At 21.5% G+C, this 14,679-nt stretch overlaps 1 protein-coding gene across 5 annotated transcripts in view; it reads right to left on the bottom strand.

Annotated features, from left to right (window-relative positions):
- Positions 1-12,249, bottom strand: part of LOC100870293 (neurotrimin) — a 97,675-nt gene extending 85,426 nt beyond the window's left edge. For 4 of the 5 annotated variants that reach the window (XM_086912350.1, XM_086912349.1, XM_086912348.1 and 1 more), the window contains exons 1-5: positions 12,085-12,249; positions 8,755-8,919; positions 5,444-5,600; positions 4,438-4,600; positions 4,149-4,231 (exon numbers count right to left, since the gene is read on the bottom strand). The gene's annotated coding sequence lies outside the window, so the exon portion shown is untranslated. Of the gene's footprint in view, positions 1-4,148; positions 4,232-4,437; positions 4,709-5,443; positions 5,601-8,754; positions 8,920-12,084 lie in introns of those variants that run through there. The other variant, XM_086912347.1, reaches the window with a different exon arrangement.
- Positions 12,250-14,679: the final 2,430 nt, after the last annotated feature.

Here is a 14,679-nt window from a genome sequence, read left to right as displayed (position 1 = left end):
ACACATTTTTACAGATTTCGCGTGTATATATGATACGATGGAAAAGAATCGAACGGAAATTAATCGTTGACGGGGGAAACGCGAGAAGAATGTGTGATCCGAACGGATTAAAAACGGAGATAACGTTTCGTCGTAAACACGGACGAAACGGTCGTGATATTTCATAAATTTTTGATTGAAACGCGAAACGGGAAACTGTAGCGATATCGAGAACCTAATAAATATTTAGCGAATTTACGAGGTATAACGAATTATTGGTTTCATTTTTATTAACGGTAGTTGAATCGTATTTACTCCTAAAAAAATAATTGAAACTGACAGGGATCGATTAAATAGGTTTGTCCAATCGTGAATATTGGCAAAGTGTGTATGCTCGATGTTTATTTTTGCCAAGCGAAATAATATTTGCCTACGTCGCGTAGTATGCATATGTATATGTATTACATAATTGGTACGCATATATAGATACGTTTCAACGCTACGCGTTAACGGATCAAACTTATATAAATTGCCTTGTTTCTCGATTCTCACAAATAATCGAAATAATGGCAATTTGTAACGGCAGACTTGAACGATAAACAGAATTGAGATAAATAATATTACGAAGACAGCATGCTAATATTTTCGCAAGATTCGCGGAAGTTACCAACTATTCTCGCGCAATTTCGCGTGCTCGCAACCACAAAGATGCTCGAATTAATTACGAACTAGCTTTTGATTTTAACGCAAAGTAGATTCTGATGTAGCCGTAATTAAATCGTGCACGCTTCCTAACTATCTTTGGTCGTATAAAAATGATAAAAATAATTTTTATTTGGAGAAAGAAGCGATCGAGAATTTTGAATTAATGATTTTCCTATCCTCGTCGTATCGTTGTTGCACCGCTTAGTATTAGCTTAAATTAAAAAAAAAATCTTAAGAATCTTGAGCTTATCTGCCAGTATTAATTTTAAAATTTTATTATTTTAGCAATCTCCGTTTTTATTTCAACGACAGTTTTATCATTTATCAAAACGCTAATGCATTTATTATACGGTCCATTACTTCGTGATGGACAATGCATCGTCACGAGTGTTTTTATTTTTTTGACACCTATTGTTACGATGCAACCAGGCTAATGATTTTCCTATAAAGAGTGACAATTCCATTTATTCTATTATATTGAAATGATAATTAATTCTTAAAAGGCGATATAACGAATAATTCATTTTTATATATTTATACAATATTTGATAAGAAGATTAGGGTGAATCGTATAAAATGAAATTCATCCAGATTTTCGATATCGAATTTCGAAACGAATTTTTCTCAACGTTTAGTCGATCGATGCAAGACGTAGGTACACGTATGATCTTAAGATAGGCGAGCATCCGAAAATACGTTTCACGCGAGAAACTCTGTTAGCGGGCTAGTCACGTACTTCAGGAAATCTCAACATATAGAAGCGAAGTCAGGCTATATAAACTGAAAATGTTGAGCAGCGCAGATGGTAGATATACATTTTCGTTCTTCGATTTATAAGTTTAACACGTTTAACACGGTTCGATTCTATCGCGAGGGAAAAGAATGCGCGAATTTTTGAATTTTTGCAACTTTATGAGCGCGTCTATTTTATTCCTTTTCGCGATATATACACGTACAGGATTTTCGTATACGAAATATTTTATCTGTTCGCTAATAATAATAAAGCGTTTTGCATGTATCGGTAATTAAATTACGATCAAATTTGAAAGATGCGTATAGAAATAAACGATAGAAATAAAGCATAAAATATATTGTATAAAATATCGTTGGCAACTTTTTGGAAATCTACAAATCTATACAAATAGATCGATTTTTTCTTTTTTCATATACAGAGGAACTGATCTTTCAACTTGCGATATATGATATTTGAAAATATTTTTCACTCGTGGATCGGAATGCCGAGTAGAGTCGAGTACAGCCACGACGACGACACTTAAATGAACGTGTCAAATGTATTTTCCGGGTTTATGATCGTGATTGATTTTCCAATATAAGCGGAACGTGTCGGTAAGACATTACGGGAAGTAAACGCAGATGAGATACAACTGTGTGGCAACTGTCGACGATTTATAACGGGACAAACGAAGATGGAGAATTTCTCGAAGCGCACACGTCGGAAAAATTCTTTCAGATTTCGACAGACCTTTCCCTTTCGAGTTCTCTCGCGTATACGGTAATAATGGGAAATCGAGCGAAAAAAATCGTTCGTTTATTTTCTCACGCGTATTCTATATACTGTATTCCAATATACCGATAATATATCGTAAATATTTTGCTTTAGAATTAAACATTTTATGTCTCGTGCGTTTTAATTTTTTTCTAAACGATTTTTAAATCGGTTTTTTAAAATATCGATATATTCGTTTGATAAATTTTATTTAGCTAAATTACGTTCGAATATTCAATTTATGATGTGGGGAAAACACGTCATGATATATATGTAGAATATAAGCCAAAAGTCACGAATAAAACCTTCGTAATTTTTTGACTTACTATTTTAATTCAATCGCGATTCTTTTTTTCCAAGGGTTTGCGAAACAACTTTATGGCGTTTTTTTTATGAAAAATCTACTACAAATCGATTCTATATTTAATTCATTGTTATTCTACGATATGCGAAACGATCTTCTCTTTCACAGTACTGTTGGCGATTGTTGAAATTCGTAGCATTAATATGTACGCGATTAAATCATTCGCAATTATAATTCATCGGCAAACGAGCACTATGCATCTATAAAAAAAAAAAAATCCTACGTCGTATAACAAATGAGAGATTTTATTATCCATAAAATCGAAAGATCGGTCTGTATCGATTCTTCGATCTTATTTGAATCCATTTCTATTCTTATTCACGGTAGTATGAAGTAATTGCTCGAGTGGAACGAAACAAATCAACGAGAACGAAACAGTTCCTATTTATTCGACAAACTCGCGAGAAACTCAATTTTCATCCCTCAATTTTCACCCAATTAATAATTGGTCGTTCGTTGAATTTTCTCAATCTTTTCGTTTTTTTCTGGTACCGTAACTTTTAAATTTTTTCAATTCTTATATTTCGCGAATATTTATAGCTACGACGTAAAATCGAAAAAAGATGTTTAAATATTTATGAATAAACATATTTAGTAATTTATTTCGTTATAACGTAATCGAATAATTCTAACATTTCGAAAGCACAATTGATTATTAAAAATATAGGATAAAAGTAACGTGATATTTATTCGTTACAAGCTCGTAGCTTGGAAATGTATTTACAAAAAAATAGTAAAGAATAAATTTGAAATTGTTTTTATCCAAATAAATTAACATTTTGTTCATTATTATAGAAGATTACACTTCTTCCATTAATATGCTATTCGTTATTAATGTGTAGAGTATAACCACATAAGAGGAATGGAATTGACGTGACATCTTACGGAATTTTACACCGCATGTTTTATCGACCAACGTATTCTTTGCGCCATCTAGTTATAATCTAAGTAATACGTACTTCCCAAATAAGTATTGTTCTTTTACTGATTCCCAGTTTTAAAAAATTTGGGAAAAGTTATTAAATGTCATAGAATTACCGAATATTTGAATTATTTCCTTTTAGGATAGAGAATTATTTTTTTTATAAGATAATAATAATACAATTAATTTTATTATTATTATCATTTTTATATTTTCTAAAATTTTTACTTAAAAAAAGTTTGCTAATCCTTAAATTTAATTATAGTTAAAAATACTCTATCTAAAATTTTTGACCTATTTATTAAAATATTTATATTATATAATCTAAATCATATTAATTTACATAAATGTTAACTCATATATAACTTTAAATCTTAATTACTCTAAAATTAAATCTAAAATAAAATATAAATCTATAAAATCTATAAAAATTAAATGTTTTTTTATTGCCTAATCTAACCTAAAAATAATAACATATAATATCTGCTATAATGTCTGATTTAAGTGAAATTTTAAAATTCAAATATTTATTTAGGTCTATTTATTAAAAAATTGAAAATATTCCTACTCGTGCAAAATTTTACAACCAATCATCCGTATCGATTAGAATTTTTTGTTCTTTTCGATTATATGATTGAATGACTAAAGGAATTGAAATGCATACGACTTACCAAATGATGCGACGAATGTCTATTGCTGCTATAATCCAAAAGTCATCGAGAAAATATAGGAGAATGTGAAAGTTGATAGAAATCTATGATAAAACAAAAGGATAAAAGAGTTTAAAATATGTTTTAATTATTTTAAAAAAATTGAAATAAAGAAAAAAGAAATTATTAATATAATATACATATAATAATGACATTGAATGGAATTATATTGAAATTCTAATTAATTTTTAACAAGATAAAATTTAAAAATTTAAAATTTAAAAACTTAAATAGAATAAAAGATTGTTACCTTTTTGCATGCTTGATACTATTCTTCGTACAATAATATTTTTTATCGAATATCCATAAAAACAAATTCAATAAATAAAAATATGAAACTAATAGCACATAACCGTGTAAATTATGAACTTATATCGGCGAGCAAACACTGACTCTACTTTCGCGTTTGACTCCTATAATTTAATTTAATTAGACCACTGTATTCATAAAAAATACTAAAAATACTATAACGAACAAACACTGACTCTATTAACTGCATTGCACGCAGTCACAAATATTTTCTGAAATTAATATTAAATTAGTAAAGGATAAGAGCAATGTAAAAGCAATGTTTTCGATATTTTTTTTTTTCCTTATCGAGACTTTCTTTTTACTCTTTCTTAAAAAATAATGAATTATGAATAAGAAATATTTATAAAAAATAATTATAAATACCCGAAATCCAACAAACTATTCGTTATTAAAATTTAAAATTTGTTTTCTAATAATAGATTACCAAAATTTCTCATAAACTTTTAATTTCTTCAATTTCTTCTAAATAGAATAAAATTTTTATATGAATTACTTAATAAAAACCACTAATAATGCAAGAATACAGAATAAAAATATATACGTATGAAATGTCAAATTTTACTGCGTCATCAAGAACAAACATGGCGTCCATATTGGAAATTTTCCCGCCTTCGAAAGCTATTATGACTATATCAAATTCGCGCAAAAGAACATCAAAATTTTTAATCAAACGAAGAAAATACATAAAATCATACTAAAATATCAAGAATATAAAACTAAATAAATGTATAAAATACAAATTCAATTAAAATAAAGCAATATTCGATCTCCAAATATTTCGACACAAAAAACGACTAATGACGCAACAAGTAAGTGAGCAATCGAAGAAAACCGCATAAAGAAACTCAAAACAATAATTCATTTCGTTATTACTATTTTCAATGGATTATGAAATAAACGAAATTAAGAGTAATTAATAAATTTATATAACAAGAATAACTTACTGCGTATTTCCCACGTCGACAACACATCCACTCACCATGATTTTCAACCGTAGACTGACGCCGTGCGCACCGCGATGCGCAATGGTCCACTTCGTAACTGCGATTTAGCTGCTTTCTGATTGGCGCATATTATTTATTTATTCATTTAAAATCGTACCTGAAATTAAAAAAAGCATATTATAAATATTAATTATATATAAATCCTATAAATATTTATCTATTAGAAATATAATGTAATTATTATAAAAATTTGGAATAAAATTATTAAACTTTAGTTTAGTAACATAGTTACTTATATAAGACAAGTTACAACATAGAGAAAAAATTTAATATGAAAGATAATTAAATAAAAATAAAATAAAACAAAGAAATTTAATAAAAAATATAAATATGTTTATAAAAATTAAAACATAAAAAAAGAACTATAATATAAAAGTAACTATAAACAATAAGTGAAATTTATCTTTGAATTAAATAAATTTAATAAATGTGAAAAGTAAAGAAATAATAACATAGAAATCAAGAAAATAAGAGAAAATTAAAAGAAGATTGATTGATAATTATAATGATTTTTTAAATCTAAATAAATTTTAAGCATAAAAAAGTAATTCAACATAATTTAGAAGAGATTGAAAAAGGATAAACTGAAAGATATTTTACTTAATAAGATCAACAGAACTTGATTAAAATTCAATTATACAATAATTTAAATACTTGCAAATAAAAATTAAATAAATCAAAAAAATTAAAAAAATTTCCAACATGCAGAAAAAAATTTAATATTAAATATTAATTGATTCAAGAAAAAAGCAAAAATATAAGAAAATGGAATATATAACATAATATCAAATCCATTTGACAATAAAATCTGACAAAATTATATTAATAATAATTAATATAATATATAAATTTAGGATATAAATTAAATATATATTCAAAAAGTTTAAGACACACAAAAGGATTTTAATATATGTATTAATTGGATAATAAAAATAAATGTAAAAAAAATCTTAATTGAATATTCCAATCTCAATATAAATCATAATTGAATCAAAAAATGTATATATAAAATAATTTAACATTTAATTTTTAAATGTGACAACCAATTAAAAAAATTTTTAGAAAATTAAAAGGATAGAAAAATATTTAAATCTAAAACTTAAAGAAATCTAAAAAAAAAAAGAAAAAAAAAGACTACAAACAAAGAAATTAATAAATATTAACTGAATCATGTATATAATGTAATTATATAATATAAAAATTTAAATACTAAATTTAACAAATTGTAACTCAAAAGAAGAAATAATACATAAATATGAAAACATAATAAAAAATGTCAATTATTTTTACTATAAATTAGAAAAAATTTTTAAAAATTAAAAGAATAGAATTTAACCTAGAAGTTTAAGAAATTTTTTCCTATATAAAGAACTTAATAATATTAATTGAAAAAAGTCACATAATTATATAACATAATTCACTAAATTATTATTTAATTCAATAAATTTAACAAGCTGTTATAAGAAAAGAATTTATATTATAATATAAATATATCATAATATAATGTAATGAATATAAATAAATATAAATGTGAAAATATAATAAGAAAATCTAATCAACTAACAACTAACAAAAAAAGTCAATATATTAAACTATTATACATTGAAGAAAGTTTTTTAAAATTAAAATATAAGAGAAGAATTTAATTTCAAAGTTAAAAAAATCTAAAATAAAAAAGAAGAATTTAACATGCTAACATATAACTCAAATTTAACAAAGATACAACATATATAGAAGGAATTTAATATTTTAATATATAAATGAATAAATATAAAAGCATAAAAAGCAAATATAACATGAAAATACTATAAATGAAAAGAAATTTGTAGAAAAGTAAAAGCATAAGAAAACAGTTTAACCTAAAAGTTAAAAAAATGTAAAAAAAATTAAACTATAAAAAAGAAACTTAACAAATGTTGAATCAGAAAAGATGTATATAAAAAAAAACTTAATATAACAATTAAGTAAATTTAACAAAGTTATAATATACAAGAGATATAACACAAGTTATAAGTTAAAGAGAAACTGAATATTTTAATAATTCTAAATGAATATAAAAAGGAAATATAATATAATAATATTGAAAACCAAAATAATTTTGGAAAATTGAAAGTGTAAAAGAAAAATTTAATCTGAAAATTATATAAAATCTAAAAAAATTAAACTATGAAAAAAACATAACAATGTTAACTAACTTAGAAAAGATATATGTAAAAGAGTAATTTAGTATAGTAATTAATTAAATTTCATAAAACTGCAATATATGAAAAAAATTTAATATTAATTATAACTATATATCAATGAATAAACAAATGTAAAAATAAACAAGGATAGCAATTGATTATTTAGACTACACAATAGAATAAAAAAAGAAAAATCTATAACATAAAAGTGAAATATATAACTTTAAACTTTAATGATCAAATGATTTGTGCTTTGTGATGACGTTGGTATGTATATAATAAATAAGGTTATGAAAAACTTTTTATTAATAAAATATTTTTATTATTTGTACAATATTTTTATATAAATAAATATAAAATAAGGGTAAGAGATGTAAAAGCAATATTTTCGTTATTTTTTTTTTTCCTTATCGATTTCTTTTTATTGTTTTTTTAAGAATAATGAATTATGAATAAAAATGATTTATAAAAAATATTTATAAATATCCGAAATCCAATAAAATATTCGTTATTAGAATTTAAAATTTGTTTTCCAATAATAGACTATCAAAATTTCTCAAAAACTTTTAATTTTTTCAATTTCTTCAAAAGTAGAATAAAATTTTTTTATGAATTACTTAATAAAAGCCATTAATAATGCAAGAATACAGAATAAAAATATATACGTATGAAATGTCAAATTTTACTGCGTCATCAAGAACAAACATGGCGTCCATATTGGAAATTTTCCCGCCTTCGAAAGTTATTATGACTATATCAAATTCGCGCAAAAGAATATCAAAATTTATAATCAAACGAAAAAAATACATAAAATCATACTAAAATATCAAAAACATAAAACTAAATAAATGTAAAAAATTCAAATTGAATTAAAATAAAGGAATATTCTATCTCGAATTATTTCGACAGAAAATACTACCAATGACGCAACAAGTAAGTGAGCAATCGAAGAAAACCACATGAAGAAACTCAAAAGAATAATTCATTTCGTTATCATTATTTTTAATGGATTATAAAATAAACGAAATTAACAGTAATTAATAAATTTATGTAATAAGAATGACTTACTGCGTATTTCACGCCGTCCACAGCCGTCGACACATCCACTCACCATGGTTTTCAAACGTGAACTGACGCCATGCGCACCGCGATGCGCAATGATCAGTTTCGTAACTGCGATTTAGCTGCTTTCTGATTGGCGCATATTATTTATTTATTCATTTAAAATCGTACCTGAAATTAAAAAAAGCATATTATAAATATTAATTATATATAAATCCTATAAATATTTATCTATTAGAAATATAATGTAATTATTATAAAAATTTGGAATAAAATTATTAAACTTTAGTTTAGTAACATAGTTACTTATATAAGACAAGTTACAACATAGAGAAAAAATTTAATATGAAAGATAATTAAATAAAAATAAAATAAAACAAAGAAATTTAATAAAAAATATAAATATGTTTATAAAAATTAAAACATAAAAAAAGAACTATAATATAAAAGTAACTATAAACAATAAGTGAAATTTATCTTTGAATTAAATAAATTTAATAAATGTGAAAAGTAAAGAAATAATAACATAGAAATCAAGAAAATAAGAGAAAATTAAAAGAAGATTGATTGATAATTATATATAATGATTTTTTAAATCTAAATAAATTTTAAGCATAAAAAAGTAATTCAACATAATTTAGAAGAGATTGAAACAAGGATAAACTGAAAGATATTTTACTTAATAAGATCAACAGAACTTGATTAAAATTCAATTATACAATAATTTAAATACTTGTAAATAAAAATTAAATAAATCAAAAAAATTAAAAAAATTTCCAACATGCAGAAAAAATTTAATATTAAATATTAATTGATTCAAGAAAAAAGCAAAAATATAAGAAAATGGAATATATAACATAATATCAAATCCATTTGACAATAAAATCTGACAAAATTATATTAATAATAATTAATATAATATATAAATTTAGGATATTACAATTAAATATATATTCAAAAAGTTTAAGACACACAAAAGGATTTTAATATATGTATTAATTGGATAATAAAAATAAATGTAAAAAAAATCTTAATTGAATATTCCAATCTCAATATAAATCATAATTGAATCAAAAAATGTATATATAAAATAATTTAACATTTAATTTTTAAATGTGACAACCAATTAAAAAAATTTTTAGAAAATTAAAAGGATAGAAAAATATTTAAATCTAAAACTTAAAGAAATCTAAAAAAAAAAAGAAAAAAAAAGACTACAAACAAAGAAATTAATAAATATTAACTGAATCATGTATATAATGTAATTATATAATATAAAAATTTAAATACTAAATTTAACAAATTGTAACTCAAAAGAAGAAATAATACATAAATATGAAAACATAATAAAAAATGTCAATTATTTTTACTATAAATTAGAAAAAATTTTTAAAAATTAAAAGAATAGAATTTAACCTAGAAGTTTAAGAAATTTTTTCCTATATAAAGAACTTAATAATATTAATTGAAAAAAGTCACATAATTATATAACATAATTCACTAAATTATTATTTAATTCAATAAATTTAACAAGCTGTTATAAGAAAAGAATTTATATTATAATATAAATATATCATAATATAATGTAATGAATATAAATAAATATAAATGTGAAAATATAAAAAGAAAATGTCAACTAACAACTAGCAAAAAAAGTCAATATATTAAACTATTATACACTGAAAAAAGTTTTTTAAAATTAAAATATAAGAGAAGAATATAATTTCAAAGCTGAAGAAATCTAAAAATACTAAAATAGAAAAGAATTTAACATGCTAACATATAACTCAAATTTAACAAAGATACAACATATATAGAAGGAATTTAATATTTTAATATATAAATGAATAAATATAAAAGCATAAAAAGCAAATATAACATGAAAATACTATAAATGAAAAGAAATTTGTAGAAAAGTAAAAGCATAAGAAAACAGTTTAACCTAAAAGTTAAAAAAATGTAAAAAAAAATTAAACTATAAAAAAGAAACTTAACAAATGTTGAATCAGAAAAGATGTATATAAAAAAAAACTTAATATAACAATTAAGTAAATTTAACAAAGTTATAATATACAAGAGATATAACACAAGTTATAAGTTAAAGAGAAATTGAATATTTTAATAATTCTAAATGAATATAAAAAGGAAATATAATATAATAATATTGAAAACCAAAATAATTTTGGAAAATTGAAAGTGTAAAAGAAAAATTTAATCTGAAAATTATATAAAATCTAAAAAAATTAAACTATGAAAAAAACATAATAATGTTAACTAACTTAGAAAAGATATATGTAAAAGAGTAATTTAGTATAGTAATTAATTAAATTTCATAAAACTGCAATATATGAAAAAAATTTAATATTAATTATAACTATATATCAATGAATAAACAAATGTAAAAATAAACAAGGATAGCAATTGATTATTTAGACTACACAATAGAATAAAAAAAGAAAAATCTATAACATAAAAGTGAAATATATAACTTTAAACTTTAATGATCAAATGATTTGTGCTTTGTGATGACGTTGGTATGTATATAATAAATAAGGTTATGAAAAACTTTTTATTAATAAAATATTTTTATTATTTGTACAATATTTTTATATAAATAAATATAAAATAAGGGTAAGAGATGTAAAAGCAATATTTTCGTTATTTTTTTTTTTCCTTATCGATTTCTTTTTATTGTTTTTTTAAGAATAATGAATTATGAATAAAAATGATTTATAAAAAATATTTATAAATATCCGAAATCCAATAAAATATTCGTTATTAGAATTTAAAATTTGTTTTCCAATAATAGACTATCAAAATTTCTCAAAAACTTTTAATTTTTTCAATTTCTTCAAAAGTAGAATAAAATTTTTTTATGAATTACTTAATAAAAGCCATTAATAATGCAAGAATACAGAATAAAAATATATACGTATGAAATGTCAAATTTTACTGCGTCATCAAGAACAAACATGGCGTCCATATTGGAAATTTTCCCGCCTTCGAAAGTTATTATGACTATATCAAATTCGCGCAAAAGAATATCAAAATTTATAATCAAACGAAAAAAATACATAAAATCATACTAAAATATCAAAAACATAAAACTAAATAAATGTAAAAAATTCAAATTGAATTAAAATAAAGGAATATTCGATCTCGAATTATTTCGACAGAAAATACTACCAATGACGCAACAAGTAAGTGAGCAATCGAAGAAAACCACAAGAAAGAAACTCAAAAGAATAATTCATTTCGTTATCATTATTTTTAATGGATTATAAAATAAACGAAATTAACAGTAATTAATAAATTTATGTAATAAGAATGACTTACTGCGTATTTCACGCCGTCCACAGCCGTCGACACATCCACTCACCATGGTTTTCAAACGTGAACTGACGCCATGCGCACCGCGATGCGCAATGATCAGTTTCGTAACTGCGATTTAGCTGCTTTCTGATTGGCGCATATTATTTATTTATTCATTTAAAATCGTACCTGAAATTAAAAAAAGCATATTATAAATATTAATTATATATAAATCCTATAAATATTTATCTATTAGAAATATAATGTAATTATTATAAAAATTTGGAATAAAATTATTAAACTTTAGTTTAATAACATAGTTACTTATATAAGACAAGTTACAACATAGAGAAAAAATTTAATATGAAAGATAATTAAATAAAAATAAAATAAAACAAAGAAATTTAATAAAAAATATAAATATGTTTATAAAAATTAAAACATAAAAAAAGAACTATAATATAAAAGTAACTATAAACAATAAGTGAAATTTATCTTTGAATTAAATAAATTTAATAAATGTGAAAAGTAAAGAAATAATAACATAGAAATCAAGAAAATAAGGGAAAATTAACAGAAGATTGAATGATAATTATATATAATGATCAATTAAATCTAAATAAATTTTAAGCATAAAAAAGTAATTCAACATAATTTAGAAGAGATTGAAACAAGATAAACTGAAAGATATTTTACTTAATAAAATCAAAAAAAACTTGAATAAAATTCAATTATACAATAATTTAAATATTTGTAAATAAAAATTAAATAAATCAAAAAAATTAAAAAAATTTCCAACATGCAGAAAAAATTTAATATTAAATATTAATTGATTCAAGAAAAAAGCAAAAATATAAGAAAATGGAATATATAACATAATATCAAATCCATTTGACAATAAAATCTGACAAAATTATATTAATAATAATTAATATAATATATAAATTTAGGATATTTCAATTAAATATATATTCAAAAAGTTTAAGACACACAAAAGGATTTTAATATATGTATTAATTGGATAATAAAAATAAATGTAAAAAAAATCTTAATTGAATGTTCCAATCTCAATATAAATCATAATTGAATCAAAAAATGTATATATAAAATAATTTAACATTTAATTTTTAAATGTGACAACCAATTAAAAAAATTTTTAGAAAATTAAAAGGATAGAAAAATATTTAAATCTAAAACTTAAAGAAATCTAAAAAAAAAAAGAAAAAAAAAGACTACAAACAAAGAAATTAATAAATATTAACTGAATCATGTATATAATGTAATTATATAATATAAAAATTTAAATACTAAATTTAACAAATTGTAACTCAAAAGAAGAAATAATACATAAATATGAAAACATAATAAAAAATGTCAATTATTTTTACTATAAATTAGAAAAAATTTTTAAAAATTAAAAGAATAGAATTTAACCTAGAAGTTTAAGAAATTTTTTCCTATATAAAGAACTTAATAATATTAATTGAAAAAAGTCACATAATTATATAACATAATTCACTAAATTATTATTTAATTCAATAAATTTAACAAGCTGTTATAAGAAAAGAATTTATATTATAATATAAATATATCATAATATAATGTAATGAATATAAATAAATATAAATGTGAAAATATAATAAGAAAATCTAATCAACTAACAACTAACAAAAAAAGTCAATATATTAAACTATTATACACTGAAGAAACTTTTTTAAAATTAAAATATAAGAGAAGAATTTAATTTCAAAGTTAAAAAATCTAAAATAAAAAAAAGAAGAATTTAACATGCTAACATATAACTCAAATTTAACAAAGATACAACATATATAGAAGGAATTTAATATTTTAATATATAAATGAATAAATATAAAAGCATAAAAAGCAAATATAACATGAAAATACTATAAATGAAAAGAAATTTGTAGAAAAGTAAAAGCATAAGAAAACAGTTTAACCTAAAAGTTAAAAAAATGTAAAAAAAAATTAAACTATAAAAAAGAAACTTAACAAATGTTGAATCAGAAAAGATGTATATAAAAAAAAACTTAATATAACAATTAAGTAAATTTAACAAAGTTATAATATACAAGAGATATAACACAAGTTATAAGTTAAAGAGAAATTGAATATTTTAATAATTCTAAATGAATATAAAAAGGAAATATAATATAATAATATTGAAAACCAAAATAATTTTGGAAAATTGAAAGTGTAAAAGAAAAATTTAATCTGAAAATTATATAAAATCTAAAAAAATTAAACTATGAAAAAAACATAATAATGTTAACTAACTTAGAAAAGATATATGTAAAAGAGTAATTTAGTATAGTAATTAATTAAATTTCATAAAACTGCAATATATGAAAAAAATTTAATATTAATTATAACTATATATCAATGAATAAACAAATGTAAAAATAAACAAGGATAGCAATTGATTATTTAGACTACACAATAGAATAAAAAAAGAAAAATCTATAACATAAAAGTGAAATATATAACTTTAAACTTTAATGATCAAATGATTTGTGCTTTGTGATGACGTTGGTATGTATATAATAAATAAGGTTATGAAAAACTTTTTATTAATAAAATATTTTTATTATTTGTACAATA

Source organism: Apis florea, unplaced genomic scaffold (assembly GCF_048593485.1).
Source record: "Apis florea isolate Af1SG1 unplaced genomic scaffold, ASM4859348v1 contig_3387_pilon, whole genome shotgun sequence".
NCBI classification, from domain to species: domain Eukaryota; kingdom Metazoa; phylum Arthropoda; class Insecta; order Hymenoptera; family Apidae; genus Apis; species Apis florea.
This window is presented reverse-complemented; position numbering and strand designations above follow the sequence as displayed.